Genomic DNA, 15,985 nt, shown 5'->3' with positions numbered 1-15,985 from the left:
GTTTATTAGTCGGTGGCTGTCCTTGCAAAGGAGCAGCCTCGAAATGCCAAGATACAAGGTTTTTAAGCCCCAAATCCCATTCCTCATTCTGTCTTAAACAGAAAGGTCCATCTTTCTCCTATTCACTACCTGTCAACCCACTGGTCAGGTGTGCAAGCGGGAAGTACAGAAGCAGAAAGCTTGTGTTAGAATGTTATGTTCCTATGGGTGATTGCCTATGTTCCCATGGACAATAGCCAGTGTTCCCATGGGCGATGGCCAAACAGTAATTTTCAGCTTACATACAATTGATTATTTTTCATGCCACGCAAGCAAGCAGGGTTACACAGGCTAAAATTGGCAGTTAGCGTATGAGCTCATTGTTACAAGTTTCATGATTAACAGAATGTGGTTAGGGGTTCCAGAAACTAGGCCTAAGTTATAGACTTCCTTTGTCCAGTTTCAGGTTTTAATTATTCTTTAACCCTTTCACATTTCAGCAGGCCATTACAAGAAGCAGAAAGCTTATTGTTAGAATGTTATGTTCCCGTGGGTGATGACCTATGTTCCCATGGGCGATAGCCTATGTTCCCATGGGTGATAGCCAAGCAGTAATTTTCCAGCCAGCACAGGGAGATCGGAAAGGAAAAGTAGTGTGCGAGGGGAAAGAGGAGAGTTGATGGAATTCAGCCTCTTTTGCTATTTCCGTCCTCCTCTGTGGTGGGCTAATGGCCTTGAACAGTTCTTCTCAGGTAGTTTAGCGCCCTGAGCCCAAAGACTAAGTGTCACAGTCCCACTACCTAGCTGTGGGACTTTGGGCAAGTTCTTGTATCTTTACTGTTTCTATTTCATCATCTATAAAATGAAAACAATACCACCTACTGCAAGACTGTTGAGAAGAATAAAGGAGATTGCATATTTAATGACAACACTTTTGTTCATTGTTATGATACCCATCAGTCCAAGGTCCCAAACACAGCCAAGACAAAAGCCGGGCTCAATAAGATTGTCCAGACTGAAATGCTTTCTTCTTTACCTCTCTCCCTTGTACATGGCCAGTCTACCATAGATGAAGAATAGTGTTTCCTCTCTAAACACCAAACAGAGGTTCTCCTTTTAGACTCCAAACATGGTCTTACCCTTCACCTTGCCCTGTTTTCAAGGGCCAAAGCTCAGCCAAAGGGATAGAATATTTCTCCAAGACTCTATGCCACCACCTTCTAGAGCACAACCCAGCTGAGAATTGTGGGGGTTCAGAGCTAGTCATCCCAAGATGTGCTTCTGTGGTATGTGAAGGCAATTTTAGCTTCAGGCTCAAGAGAAACTTCTTAAATTAGAGATCTTGCCCATAAGAGATTATCGGCAATAACATTTTTGACCCACCTATATGGTAGGGCAAACTTTTATTTACTAAACATCTGTTCTTATCATCCTGCAATGACCCTTTGAAGGCCCCAAGGCGCCTTACCTGAAGGATCCCGTGGAAGGAAAAGTGGTGAGGATCTTCTAAATTTAGATTGGCAGGAGAAAATATTTGTGAAACTCATTTCTTGAGTTAGCTACTCTTGGTTACTTGGTATGAATACTCATGGGGTTTTGCTTTTCTCTGTCTCTTTCCTTTCGTCTTGTATGTCCTGAGAACTTGGCCTTATGATGAATGAGAATATTTTCTCTCTGGCTTTTACCATCTAGAGGGCGCACTTACGAAGGTGTACCTTGCTCTCCATCTGGCCATGACAGCCCTCCAGAGTTTTCTGTCTATCCCATTCCTCCCAGAGATGGTCTATTATTTCCACCAGCTGGATGATGCTTATGCATCTGGCAGGCAGCCAAATAGGCTGTGGATCCAAGCTTAGGGAATCTTAAATCTTATTCTGTTCAAGGGAGAAAGGACGTGATTTCTTGTGTTTTGGAACAGTTGTTTAAAGAGTGTTTTTTCCCCACCCCCCATCTCTTAGGCTAACTCTGGGAATAATTTTATCTTGTGAAGGTTGCATCTTTTTTTCCACTCTCCTTTGCATCCACAGTATTGGTTTTGAGTCTATGGAGTCTACCGTCAAGGACAGACAATGGTCCTTTTAATTGGAAAAATTTCCCAATTGAAAAAAAAGAAATATTGTAGAAAGCCCTCATATTGTTATAATAGCTAGTCATTAAGAATCCCCTAATAAGGAGGAAGGACAAATTACAACAAAAATCAAAGTCCACTCAGACCTCTTCCTATTTGCCTTTAGATATTTGCAGATATTGTAAAATATCAGGAAATATAGAAGTACAATTGTCTTGCACGTAAAAAGAAATATGAAAGAAAAAGAATGACAAAATCTTGCTAAAAGACAACCTATAATTTTATGTCCTGAGAATTTAGCTTGGTAAAAGCTCCCACATATGGCCAGTCGGAAATGTGGGCTAAACTTCATTTACAGCTAGGGTTCTACCAAACTGCTGCCAGTCTTCAAGGAAATTATACTCTAAAATTACAATAGCTACTATGAGGAATGTTCTAATTAGATTAGATCATTTAAATGTGTACTTGAAAAGCAAGGGCTTCCAGAGCGAGCTTCTGGTGGGCCACAGGAGGAAGATGGTAGTTGAGTTGCAGGTTAGCCAGGAGGAAATTGAGCAGGAGAAGCTGATAGAGTAAGAGAAGTGCCCACTTGCTGCTATCTGTCTTCACACCAGTGACCTTCCAACCCCACATGGATGAGTTCTCCCTTGAGAATTTGTGGCAACCTTGAAAGAACTGACTAGTTTTATGAAAGGAGTCTACTCAGAAGCTAGAAATAAGGACACACACTTCAATTTTGGAGTTGTTTTTACGGATGTTAAAAGACCTGGCTATCAAGTAAAGGAAATTGGCAGTACCATGTCTGGGAGAAAAGGGACTGACAGTTCCATGACCCTGCAGTCGCAGAAGTTCCAGAGAGGAGATTATTTGGACATAGCAGTCACACCTCCAAATCGGGCACCACATCCTCCTTCAGGGTGCATGAAGCCATATGAAATTTTATTGACTATTTCTTGAGTTTGTTTTTCATTTGGTTATGTAAAACAAACCTAAGCTTTTTCCTCCCCTCATTATTGCCATTAAGCCTTTAAACCCTAAACAAATTGTAATGCATCTATTTAGGAGTTAGGTTTGACCATGCTACGGTATGAATATGAATAGAAAGTCCATATTTTAAGTCCTTTTGAAATATATGAAGGAAGTACTCAGCATTCTATGTAAAATTGTATTGTTAAATATATGTGTGCAATTAAAAAAAGAGCCAAGGCTTTCAAATGAAATAAACAGAGTGAGATACCTATTTTTAATATTAATAAGGGCGAAACAAAGAGAAAGTCGAGTCTCACGACTCCTCCCAGCAGAGTGGAAATCTTTAGTTTAAAAAAATTTGAGATAAATAAAATGGTCATTGATAGGTTTAAACAAAACTTTTAGTATAGCACTACTAAAGGCCAAACTGATTCCCTGTTGGTCCCCCAACACTAAAAGGCCCCAAACAAATCTGTTCTATTTACCTCAGTTTGGAGAAACTTTAAAGACTGGCAGGAAACAATTACAGTGGGAAATCTTACCAGCAATCACTTAGGATGACCATCGGGCTGATTAAATCAAGTTAAAGATTGATAACAGAGTCAAGGTCCCTTAACTTGACTTCTTGCTGGGGACCAAAGATCTTTTAACTCAAGAGTGGATAAAATGGTTAGGAGATAGAAAAAATAAATTTTCAGGGCTCTCTGATACGGGACTTGATGAACTGTGGTACCAAAACCCATAAGTGAAGCCCTGGCTTGGGCTACAGTTAGATTTTAAAAATATAGAAATTTAAGGATAGATAAAATTATGAAAGTTAGACAGGCTTTATGTAAAAAAATGTTAGATCAACTTTCATTGATTGCATCTCTTTTGTCTCATTGTATTATATAAACAGAGGTGGTATCTCCATCAGCGAAGACTTAAAGGTGTGAGATTTCAGAACAACTTGCTACAAGAAGTGCTTCTGTGGTACAGATTGTTTTGACCTAAGGTCTGTCAGTCTTTCTTTTGGCTATCAGAGATTAAGGCTCTAAAAGGTAATAATTTTTGTGCCCTCCTGGGTCCATGGGATTGTTTAATACTGCCAGAAATATGTACTGTTTATCCCAGCTGAAACACAACAAGATATTTGAAAGGATTTAATAGCTTTATGATCAGAAATTTGGCCGGATTGGAAACACTGACCTCAGAGATCAGAGAAAGAAACATTCCAACAGTGGGCGGATGGATTTGTCAGTCCTTTGCAACTCTTGAACTATTAAAAAAACGACTGTCCTTGTTGTACAAATGAAGTCTGTCCCAGAGCAGATGTGTGGCTCCAGAAACAATTCAAAGCCCACCAATTCTTTTTACCTTCTCAAAACCTCCTTATTCATCTCAAAGACTTATAAATATTGGCTTTATGAAACCAAAGTCCTAGCGGAAGCTTGCATTTCTTTCTTTGTACCTTTGAGATGTAAATAGCTGGTCGTCTCAAAGAACTCTTATCTGGGCCATCTTTTAAAATGCAAATTTCAGTAAAGTAATTCTTAATTTTAAAAAATTTAGCCCTCTGAGCACATCAATTTGCTCAGATTCTCTTTGCTTGGCGCCCTACAAATAAAACAGCTTTAATTTCTCCATTGTGGTGCCTGTCTCTTGACTAAAAGATCTCTGTGTCTGTATGTTCATGTGTGTTGTGTGGTATTTTCTACTTCTGAATGGTATTGTTAATTTGTGTGTGTGTGTGTGTGTGTGTGTGTGTGTGTGTGTGTGTGTGTGTGTGTATGCTCTACTAAATTGGCTTAAAAAAACAGCACTTACATGAGCATTCTCAAAATCATAACAAAAACTAACCTTAATGCTTTTGAGAATTATGTGATGTGATCTGGGAAAATATTTGATATTAAAGCTGATTTGAGTTTGGTTTGGATAAATAGGCATATTTTAGAATCATCAGCGTTAAATAATACGTTTATTCTACTTGGGTTTACTAGTTAAATTGTGCTGGCTGGAAAATTACTGCTTGGCTATCGCCCATGGGAACATAGGCTATCGCTCATGGGAACATAGGTCATCACCCACGGGAACATAACATTCTAACAATAAGCTTTCTGCTTCTGTACCCCCGCTTGCACACCTGACCTGTGAGTTGACAGGTAGTGAATAAGAGAAAAATAGACCTTTGTGTTTAAGACAGAATGAGGAATGGGATTTAGGGCTTAAAAACCCTGTACCTTTACATTTTGGGGCTGCTTAATTTGGAATCTGTGTACCCCTGGCAGATCCAGCTGGCTGAATAAAGAGCAACTTGCTACAAGAAGTGTTTCCTATAACTCACTGAGTTCTGGTGGTCTGTGTGTCTTTCGGGGGCTGGCGGCTACAACAAAATAAGTTCATTCTATCTCTATTGCAAAAGTTGCCAGTGAGAAAAATAACTTGGTATGATGAAATTTTCAGAAGGAATCTAAACTTAATTGTTAGGAGCAAGTAAATTAAATAAATGTAAATGGGATAAAAAGTTTCTTTTAGGTTTATTCTTTAGCAACTTTAAAGTGTTTTTCTAAATCTCTTTGGTAACCTGAAACTTTAGTTTTGCCAGCAAAATTAAATGATGAATATTCATTGAACGTCTAGAGCATTTCCAAATAAGACAATAACGAAACATTAATTACCGAACATAGATTTATCTACTTTTTGCTAATTAAAGAGGAACTAAAAATATTTGGGTTCATTAGTAAACATGTCTTGTGCCACATTTGAAAAAAAATTTTTTAGTGCTATGAGGAAATATATATTTCTAGAAATTACGAAATGTGTTCATAAATGTATCAATCTAAAGAATACTGATGTAAAAGACGGTTCACAATTGCTTACTTAGTTTTCACTAGAAATTAAGATTTTAAAGATTAAGAATTCTAATATTTGTAATTAAAGCTGAAGAGGAATTTCTCTCTTAACTGGCCAACATTTCTAATCAGCTCTTTTCTGCTTCTGTAAAAATGCTTGTTGCAAGGCCAGAGATCTCAAGGTCAACTGAGAACTCATCCTCCCCTAAAGATGTATTACTTTAGTGCTTGTTAGATAGAAAATCCTATGATCTGTAACTGCCTGTAGCAACTTCAGAAGTCTGTAAATCAGCCCATGCCAACTGTAACAATGCGAATATAAAAATAAAATTGCCCCTAAGTTTGGGGCCCAGATTTTCAGAGCACTAGCTCTTCTGGGACCACCGGCGTCATAAAATTGAGTTACTCCAAACCTCCAGGTGCTGCTTGATTTCTCGCTGGTCTGAGTTTTTGCAACTTTTCTGCAACAAAGCTACAGAAATTAATCATAACGGGGAACAGAACTGTATATACAAGAAAACTAGAATATGTTTTGGCTAAAAAAAAGGTATGAGATACGGTTTGTTAAGGGAAGTGAAATAATTTTATCCTGATTATTTCTGAATGGGTGAGAGAAAACTCCATACTAAGAAGGACACAGAAAGTTGTGGAAAGTTTATGAGAAAGGAGTCTTAAGAAAGGAAATTTTGTATGAAGTCAAGCTGAATAGGATTGAAATAAATTTAATCAAATAAGTGAATTTAAATATCAAAAGTCAGTGGGTAAAAGTTTAGAGTTTGGTTTTCTCTTTCTGCTAAAGAGGACAAAATCCTCTTAAACTATTGGTCTGCTACTGATATTGTGTACAAGTTTCCTGCCTAAAAAGCCAAGTTTGTGTTTTATCAAAATAACTTTCTGTGTTTTATGTTGTCTTAATCAGGACCTTCATTACTTAAGAAAACTGAATCTCCTCAATAGTAAGAACTAAGTTTTGCTAACAATTATGTGAACTTCTATTTTTCTTTAAAATCTTTTATTGTCACTTTGGTTAAATGGATAATTACCACTTCATAAAGACTTATTATCCTATTTAGTCAAAAGTCTAAACCTTTTGATATATTTTGATAAACTTCCAAAAATTTAAATTATAAACAGAGTCTTGACCTGGAAATAACTTTGAGGCATTCCAGAAATAACTCCGAAATACCTCAAAAGATTTGTGATCTCTCTTTACAAAAGAGAAATATTACACTAATAAGGCTTATTTTGGCATATTGAAATTACATGGGAAGCACTGTCAAAAAAGAAATAATGCTGAGCCTTCTTTATGTTGTATTTGTATTTGTACATGTTATAAGTGTTCCAGAGATTATGTGAAATTCCTGGAAAGCTGAAATGTCCTAACATAAGATGTCTGTCATCACAATTGGGGCACACACTAGAAAGACTGAACCTGAGTATGGGATGGTGATACATGTGGATGAAGTCCATTCCATTTTTGCAAAAATGACCCCTCATTGCCAGACTTTGCCATCCTGATGTTCTTGAAAACCCAGTCTGGGTTTTAAAAATGTTTTTGTTGTTTAACCTTCCACAAGGCTGATGCCCTCACAGTAGCAAAGAAACTGTTAGAATACGTGTATCCCACTTGGCGTATACCTTCCACAATCTATAGTGATTGGGACACACATCTCGCTGAACAAATCACATGAGCTTTGATGGACACCCTTGCAAACTTTTTGTAATTATCACGGGCTCTATCACCCTCAATTATCAGACAAGGTTGAGAGAACTAATGGGAAAACTTGATTCAAGCAGAACAAGTTTAATTACACAGGACTGAATGAATTGATGAGAATGATAAAATTTTATGACTTTTTATTTGAAATATTGCTAATTTAAAAAAATCTTTTGTTTTCTAGATATAAGGAGTTTTTTTCTTTCTCTTAAGCTAACTACGACTTAGAGCAATTTGGTACATTATACCTTTGTAAACAGAATTAAAACATTTATTTTTTTTCTCTCAACCTAATCCCTCTAGAATTTGGAAACTCTCAATGAATATTTTTATTTTCATGGCAATATTTTTATTTGCCTAAGTTCATTAAGAATCTGTTCTCTTTATAATAGGACACAATTGGAAACTGGTTTTATTACCAAGGCTTTGACTAGAATGTCATGTTTGAGAAAGACATGCATAGACTCAAATACGACCAGAAAGCTTTAAGGAATTAAGATCTACTTTGAAAGCTAATAAAAACCCTTCGGGAAAAGAGCCTGGTACCTTGCTTACATGGTTCACAGTAGACTTTCCAGGTAAGGAGCAAAGGTTGTTTCCTGGGAGATGCAAATAAAGAGGCTCAAGATACATTGGGTACTTCGAGAAGGGAGAATTAACTCCAAATCTATAGATATTGCAGGTAAAGTTTGATGGCAAGTACATGGTTTGGTTTCTTAGCCTTGAAAGACCTTTTAAAGTTCAATCTGAAGATTCCTTATGAAAAATTTCAGCAAAGCAGATTTAAAAGAGCCTATGTGGTTAATTACTATTCTTGGTGGACTTATACAAATAATCAGGCCGAGTTTGTTGAAACTAGACTTATTTTGCAAATAAATTAGTCTAATTCATCTATCTTTGGTTAAAATGGGGGCAATTTTAGAGAGGAAAATTGTTTCAAGAGAAGCTGTAATATACTTTTGTGGATATTAGAGTCTAGTGCTGTTCATAGTCTTTAGTATTTTTTTAAAAAAATTGTTTACCTATAAACCAGACTGGACCCTGAATTTTTCTAGTTTTATTAAGTATTTGGCTGCTTCTCTCTGAGTTAACATTTTTATTTTCCCATCCTTTGACTCTGAATCATTGAGGACTAAAACTGCCCTTTTCCAAAAGCTATGAAAGCTGAAGCTGGACAACTTCATGTAGACTTCAGAGAAATCCCAACAGCTTATCTACAGAAATCGTTGTGCCTGTTTCAGAAAGATCACCAGCGACATTCAAACTGCAGACCAGGAGAATTTATCAGACTGTCACTGCCTGCTTTCATTCCATCTTAAAATGATTTCAAGACAGACATCTAAAAATCTTAACTGCCTGCCTTCAGAACTCAGAAATCAAGATTATAGTCTGCTCCAATTATCAACCTTTGTTTTTCTTTTGTTTCCACAGAGATGCCTCTTATTAAATACCTGATTGTATCATGGAATTAAATTTGAGAGTCCATATATGTGGGGTTCCCACACACAGGTATGTATTAAATTTGGTTATTTTGTCTTGCTAATCTGTCTCATGTCTATTTGATTATTAGAACTTCGAAAAGAACCCTGAAGATAGAGGAAAGTTAGTTCCTCCCTGACAGAGCCAAGAGCCTTGAACTTTAAGGAAGTAGTTAATAGTGTCCTCAGCTGCTTAAAAGCCAAAATGAAACTGAAAGTCTGATGGATTTACACACTCACAAGTAAATCATTGGTGACCTTAGCAAAGATTGTGTTGGTAGTGAGACAAGAAGCCAGATTACCCATTGGTGAATGAAGAAATCACAATAGAAATTAGAAAATATTTTGAACAGAATGCTAAATAAATAAAATATGACATAACAAAACTTGTGGGATGCAGCTATTTGGCCCTTAGAGAGAAATTTATAGTTGTCAATGCATATACTGTGTTAAAGAACAAAACTTGACAGAGTAATTCAAAGATCTAATTGGCTTTATTAAGCAATTCATGAATCGGGCAGCATCCTGTCTAGCAACTAATAGGGAGCTCTGATGAGTTGTACAAAATGGAAAGTTTTTATAGGCAGAAAGAGGGTGGGACTAAGAAGTTAAAAGAATGGATTATTTCAGGCAAGGACACCTTCAAGGGGAAGATGGGGGTGGGGGAAGGGGGCTGGGGGGCTGGTCATATCAGGTAGATTACCTCACCAGTGCTGACCAGGAAATTCCAGACTGGTTTAAAAACTCCACTCCTGGGAGAGTCTGAAACTGCAGTTAGGTTAGTTATTAAGTTTTGGTTTGGTGATGTGCCTTAGCAAAAGTGACTCCATTTTGGCCTGTTGCTTCTTTTTTTAACAACTTTAAAAGATTAAAATTGAAATGAAATTATCTATTCTCTTTTAAGAAAATAAAACAGTAAATAAAAAACCCAAATATAGATGGAAAGAATAATAAATATAAGAGTAGGAATTATGAAACAGCAGACATACAATGAAGAAAAACAACATGAAATTGATAAACCACTAAAAAGACTGATCAAGAAAAAAGGAGAAATTGCAAATTACTAACATTAAGAAAAAGAAGACAGCCTTCAGAGCTATAACTATGAAAAAGAGGATAGTTTGAGCAATTTATGCCAACACATTTGATAATGATGAAATGGACAAATCCATTTATATAAAGTTCAAGAAAAGAATACTCATAGATGGTGATTTTCCATTAGAATAGAGCTCCTCTCTGGAGGGGACCAGTAATTTATTAAACTGTACAATTAAGGTTAGTGTACTTTGATAAGCCTCGATACATTAAAAATTATAGTAAAATGTACATAAAATTTGCCATTTTAAATTGGCATTCACGATATTGTGCATCCATCACCACTACCCATTTCCAAAATTTTTTATCATGCCAAACAGAAACTCTGTGCATATTAAACAATAATTTCCTGTCCCCTCCTCTATCTAACCCCTGGTAACCTCCGTTCTATTTTCTGTCTCTATGAATTTGCCTGTTCTAGGTATCCTGTATAATTGTTTTTGTCTTTAAACCAAATTGAAAGGGGAAGAAGACAGTGAGTGAAAACACTTCCTGAGAAATTTGACTGTGAATAGAAGATACAGGGTAGCTGGCAGGGATGAGAATGGATGCTTTGTATTTTTTTTTTTAAAGATTTTTATTAAAATATAGCTAATATATTGTATTAGTTTCAGGGGTACGCCATAGTTATTCAACATTTATATGCTGAAAGAAGTGATCACCATGATAAGTCCAGCAACCATCTGACTCGGTACAACGCTATCACAATATTATTGACTGTATTTCCTGTGCTGTACACCATATCCCCATGACTTATTTGTGTTTTACTTGTTTTTTTTTTTTAAGATGGCTATGATTTGAGCCTGAGTCAAAGCTGAAGATCCCTGTGAAAGGGAAGTTCACTATCTGAGGTTTGCAAACGCATGGTAAAATCAGGGCACTAAAGAGAGCAGAGACAGAAGAAGAGGGTGAGAGCGAGCACCATCATGGTAGTGGAAGTTAAGGGCAAGATTCTGAAGGGAATCATTTGTCAAGATAAAATTTGAACTTTAATAATCATCATCATCAGGATTTGAATACCTTTGCCAGGCACTGGCAAGATATTACAATAACCCAGCAAGATAGATATTATCTCTATTTTACTAGTAAAAAATTAGAGAAGTCATGTGCCAAAGATCAATTTTTAGTGGTGAAGAACAGAGTGAAGAAATAAGATGGAGTCACTATAGTCAAGTAGCTAAATTACTGAAATCAAGCAGAATGAGGTATGAAAAAACACTTCTATTTTTGTTTCAATTAGCTTGGGAATTTAAACTATGAACTTTCCAGTCCTACATCATTGCTTGGATATACATCAAATCTCCAAACAACCCTCTGATTATCCCTTGAAGGGCTAAGGAAAGATTGTTCACATAGCCAGACCACCTGACATCCATTATCCAGAGCTCCAGTCATCTAAAGCAGGGGTCCCCAATGACCGGGCCGCTGATGGTACTGGTCTATGGCCTGTTAGGAACAGAGCTGCACAGCAGGAGGTGAGCTGAGGGCAGGCAAAGCTTCAGCTTCTCCCCAGCACTAGCGTCACCTCCTCAGCTCCACCTCAGATCATCAGGCATTTGATTCTCATAGGAGCACCAGTCCCTGGTGTTAAAAATGTTGGGGACTGCTGCTTTAGAGGATTACTATCTCGGACAAAGTCTGAGGCTACGAATACAGGACTGATTCTTTCCAGGAATGTACTTTTTACTGTAAGAACCCTCAGTTTTTCTTCTTCAAAACATTCTGGATATTGCCTAGTTATTTCCAGTTTGTAAACCCTGAGACCCTTGAAGAAATCTTTATCATTTATCCCCAGCCAAAGCCTCCAGACTCTTTTTGAGTTTGTTGGACAGTGGGTAGGCTGGGATCCCAAACCAGCTCCTGTCTGGGAATGGGCTGCAAGTCGAAGTTCTAATATCCCAACTTTATAACTAATTCTTTTTTTTTCCCCCTTTTTAATTCTACCCCCCCTCCCACTTCCACCCCTGACCTATGGATGTTGCCAGTTCCCCTTAAGAACTGGCTCTCTGAAGGCGGGGCGTCCCCTCCCACATGTTCACAGCATGCACCTGGGGCCTGGTGCACCCGGGGTATGGTCCATGGCTAAACCTGGGGCGTGAACTCAGGATCTTGTGCATGTCAAGCAGACGTGCTAACTGCTACACTATGGAGCCACGCCTATAACTAATTCTTATTCTGGCATCTCATTCAAAAACCTCTAAGTATGTAGATCCTTTCCCTCCATACCCTTCTGCCATCAATTAATTCCTATAGTTTGTATTTCAAATCCTTCTTTATACCTTTGTCATCATGGCCCTAACATTTGATTGCTATCTGTCCTGATGTCCTGGACTCCATTCTCTTAATCCTCTCAAAAGTTCAGAAATAGACAAAATAAAAACAATGAATTGCCAAAGTAGTAATTAGTACAAGTTTATTGTGCACACACCTAAAATACAGTTTGCAAACTGGGAGTTCTCAAATCAAAACATGGAATGAGGCTCAGGGGTTTATTGTTATAAAGCAGCTTATATAATGAGAAAGTGTTACTGAGCTGAACTGAACCAAACAAGGGCCACTTGGCCAATGTGCAGCAAAACCAAACACTGAACATCAAGGTTTGCAATGGAGAAATTAAAGCTGTTTTATTTGCAAGGCGCCAAGCAAGGAGAATGGGAAGCTATCGCTTAAAACCTGAATACCCCAATGGCTTTTAATCAAAAGGTTTTAAAGGCAACGATTGAGGGTTAGAGGTTAGCGGGGACAGGCTGGTATGCAGCACTGGTGGTGCGGGTTTTGTTTGGAGAGCTTTGAAACCTGGCTATTTATGATAAGATATGTAGTAAGAGGCTTTTACGCCAGATTTTGCACAACAGACCCTTCACTTCTGCAGAAGTTTCCTCATTTCCAGTCATGTCCTAGTCTTTGGTTCCGTGAGGCGGGGTGAAACTTTGGCTCCAGATGTAGCTGGTCAAAGTTCTCTCCTCTGCACATGCTCTGGCTATGACTTGCTGTTTTGGTCTGTTCACTGAAAGACAACTCAGTATCTTGTTAGAAAAAGGATAGAACCATTTTGAGTTGGTTCTACGGTTACAAATGCAGTGACTGTTTATTCTTCACAGTGATTGGTTATATTAGAATTTTCAGTGGTTATCTTATGTCAACCTTGAGAAATAGTTCAAGTTTTGCTTATAATTTCCTAAAACATAAGTAAGAAATGACCCAGGTCAAGTTAGTCTTGCAAAATAAGCTAAATTAAGCTTTGTTCATATGATTAAACTGGTTTTGTCTGTTCAGAATTTTCAAGGTTGGTCTTTTTGTTTTTTTCGCACTGCCATCTATCTTTAACACCAATGCCAGATTCATTTTTCTAAAACATTCATTATGACGAATGCCTGCTCAAAATGTGATTCCTTATTGCCTAGAGTTGTGGTTCCCAGGCATCTTTGGGCAGCAAACTCACAGGGTTGCCATGGAATATTTTAAACTTTTGGGGGGATCACAGTGATACTTGACATCTCTTAGATAACAAATGAACTACTAGCTTGAAGTAGGTCAGTTTCAACATCAGATCACACTACATTCCTTTTAATGTCAAACAGGGGAATGAAGGCAGTAACAATCCAATTTGATTCTAAGGTTTGAGAAATTAAGCATTGCCCAACGTCCCATTAGTAAATAAGTGGTTATTTAACAATGAAATATATAAGCAAATTTTTCTTTAGATTTGTGTATTACTTTTTCAAATAACTATTAAATTGTTAGGATATAAGTACTTATTGTCTGGATATAATTACTTGGAGTAGAACTGTTAGGTATTTCTTTCGGTGTGTCAAAAAATATTACTGAGACACTAGGGGCATCATGAACTGAGAAAGTTTGGAAACCTCTGGCTTAAGATGATAAAAACCTATACTTCTTAGCCTGGCATTCAAGTTCTTCAAAACTTCTGGAAACACCATATATCCCCCACCCCCACCGTTATTCCCTGGCTCAAATTTTTCTCCAATACTTGCTTGTTTGACCTTGGGAGAATCAATTTAACTTCTTTGAGCAAATTTCCCCAGCTGTAAAGAGGAGTAATAGTGCTTACCTTGAATAATTGTAATGAGGATTACATGAGAATGTACATAAGGAGAAACATAAACACCACATATGGCATATTACAAGTGCTCAATTAAGTGTTGGACATAAAGAAACCTCTCTCATCTGAACCCTCTCAATAAGCCCAACCAGTATTCTTACTCGGTTCTATAAATGGATATTCCCTTTTTTTTTTTTCCAATCTTTCATTTTATTTTATCCCTAGAGGTTTCAATGATCCCCTCCTTGGGTTTGATTAATTTGCTAGAGCACCTCATAGACTCAGCAAAACATTTTTACTAGATTACCAGTTTATTATAAAAGGATATAACTCAGGAACAGCCAGATGTAAGAGATGTGTATGTGGGGAAAGGATGTGGAACTTCCATGCCCTCTCTAACCATGCCACTCTCCTCAAATCTCCACGTGTTCGCCAACCTGGAAGGCCCTCAAATTTCTAGCTGGCCTTTCTCTGTTACTTTTCTTTCAATCCCCGGTCTACCCCCATCAAGCCTTCCCCAAGCAAACTAGCCTGTAGTTCACTAACTCCTATAGGAGTTATTACACTATTATCACACAGCCTATTGTATTTTTTTGTTATTTAATTTGTATATCACCTGCATGTTTTGTTTCACCAAATAGACTGTAAACATCTTTGAGGTTAAGAATGTCATGCTACATTAAAGTTTCCTATAGCATCTAGCAAAGTGGAGGGTGCAAATCAGTATTTGCTGAGTTTATGTATAAATTTGGTCAGGCTCCAGATCAAACACCCAGAACACAGCTACATGTATAATAGGCAGAGGGAGCAGAGTAGAGGTCGGAAGGAATAAAAGGCAAGGGTGCACAAGTGCTGGCTGGTGGCACAAAGTTGAACTGTGAGGCAATGGCCCCTTGGTGAGACCAGGCCATGAGAGAACAGGGTCTCTACATTGGGAAAGATGGGTAACAAGACATTGAGATACATTCTTAGGAGTTAACTAGGGAGGCATGATAAGGAGGTGAGGATCTCACAAATGAATTTTCGACTCTTTCCAAGAAGGAAGTAGAACTTTTTGGGGGGCCAGAAATTGCAATTAAAAATTCACTTGGGGACTGCCCTTCTAGTTGCTAGATAGGATGCTGCCTGATTCGTAAATTGCTTAATTAAAGCCAATTAGTTCTTCAAAAAATATTCATTTGGATGAACAATCTTTTAAACTATAAACATCCTGGAAATAGGTAGGAAAAAAACATTCGGCCCATCTCACTGGCAAGAATTAGCTGGGTTTCCACCTCCAAATATTTGGGACATAGCCAACTGCATGAATGTTTGTGTGTGAAAGCTAAGAATTTCAGCCCTGTTAAGCTAGGCTGGGAGCATTACTTGGCTTGTTGGCGTGGCTCTGGGTAGCCGCAGTAATGCTGAATGGTGGGGGGAATTAGGTGAATAAAACCTGGGAGGTGCAGAAAAAAATGGGACTTGGCCAAAGCCTGCCTGGTTTGACTAAGAAACCAGGCCGTGCCTTTGGTAAACCAGGAGGGTCGGCCTGGTTAAGGATCCATTGGGGCCAGGTCCACGATTGGCTGTGTAAAACAAATTGCAGGTATATAACCATGCCTAGGAATGAAGGAGAACACAGGCGGCTAGTGCCACAAACTTGGTGGACAGACTCTGGCACCCACTGCCACAATAGGGAATACCCTCAGAAGACTAATATTCCTGGAAGATGGGGTAGGGGTGGAGCAGGTGGGTAAGCACAGAGTACTTAATGAGTAGAAGAAAAATATTCTGGGTAAAATCAGA

At 38.0% G+C, this 15,985-nt stretch overlaps 1 protein-coding gene across 4 annotated transcripts in view; it reads right to left on the bottom strand.

Annotated features, from left to right (window-relative positions):
- Positions 1–12,536: 12,536 nt before the first annotated feature.
- Positions 12,537–15,985, bottom strand: part of KNSTRN (kinetochore localized astrin/SPAG5 binding protein) — a 17,952-nt gene continuing 14,503 nt past the window's right edge. For all 4 annotated transcript variants that reach the window (XM_023527749.1, XM_011355152.2, XM_023527751.1 and 1 more), the window contains one exon: positions 12,537–14,816. The gene's annotated coding sequence lies outside the window, so the exon portion shown is untranslated. The remainder of the gene's footprint in view (positions 14,817–15,985) is intronic.

This window comes from Pteropus vampyrus, unplaced genomic scaffold, assembly GCF_000151845.1.
Source record: "Pteropus vampyrus isolate Shadow unplaced genomic scaffold, Pvam_2.0 Scaffold19, whole genome shotgun sequence".
Classification (NCBI taxonomy): Eukaryota; Metazoa; Chordata; class Mammalia; order Chiroptera; family Pteropodidae; genus Pteropus; species Pteropus vampyrus.
This window is presented reverse-complemented; position numbering and strand designations above follow the sequence as displayed.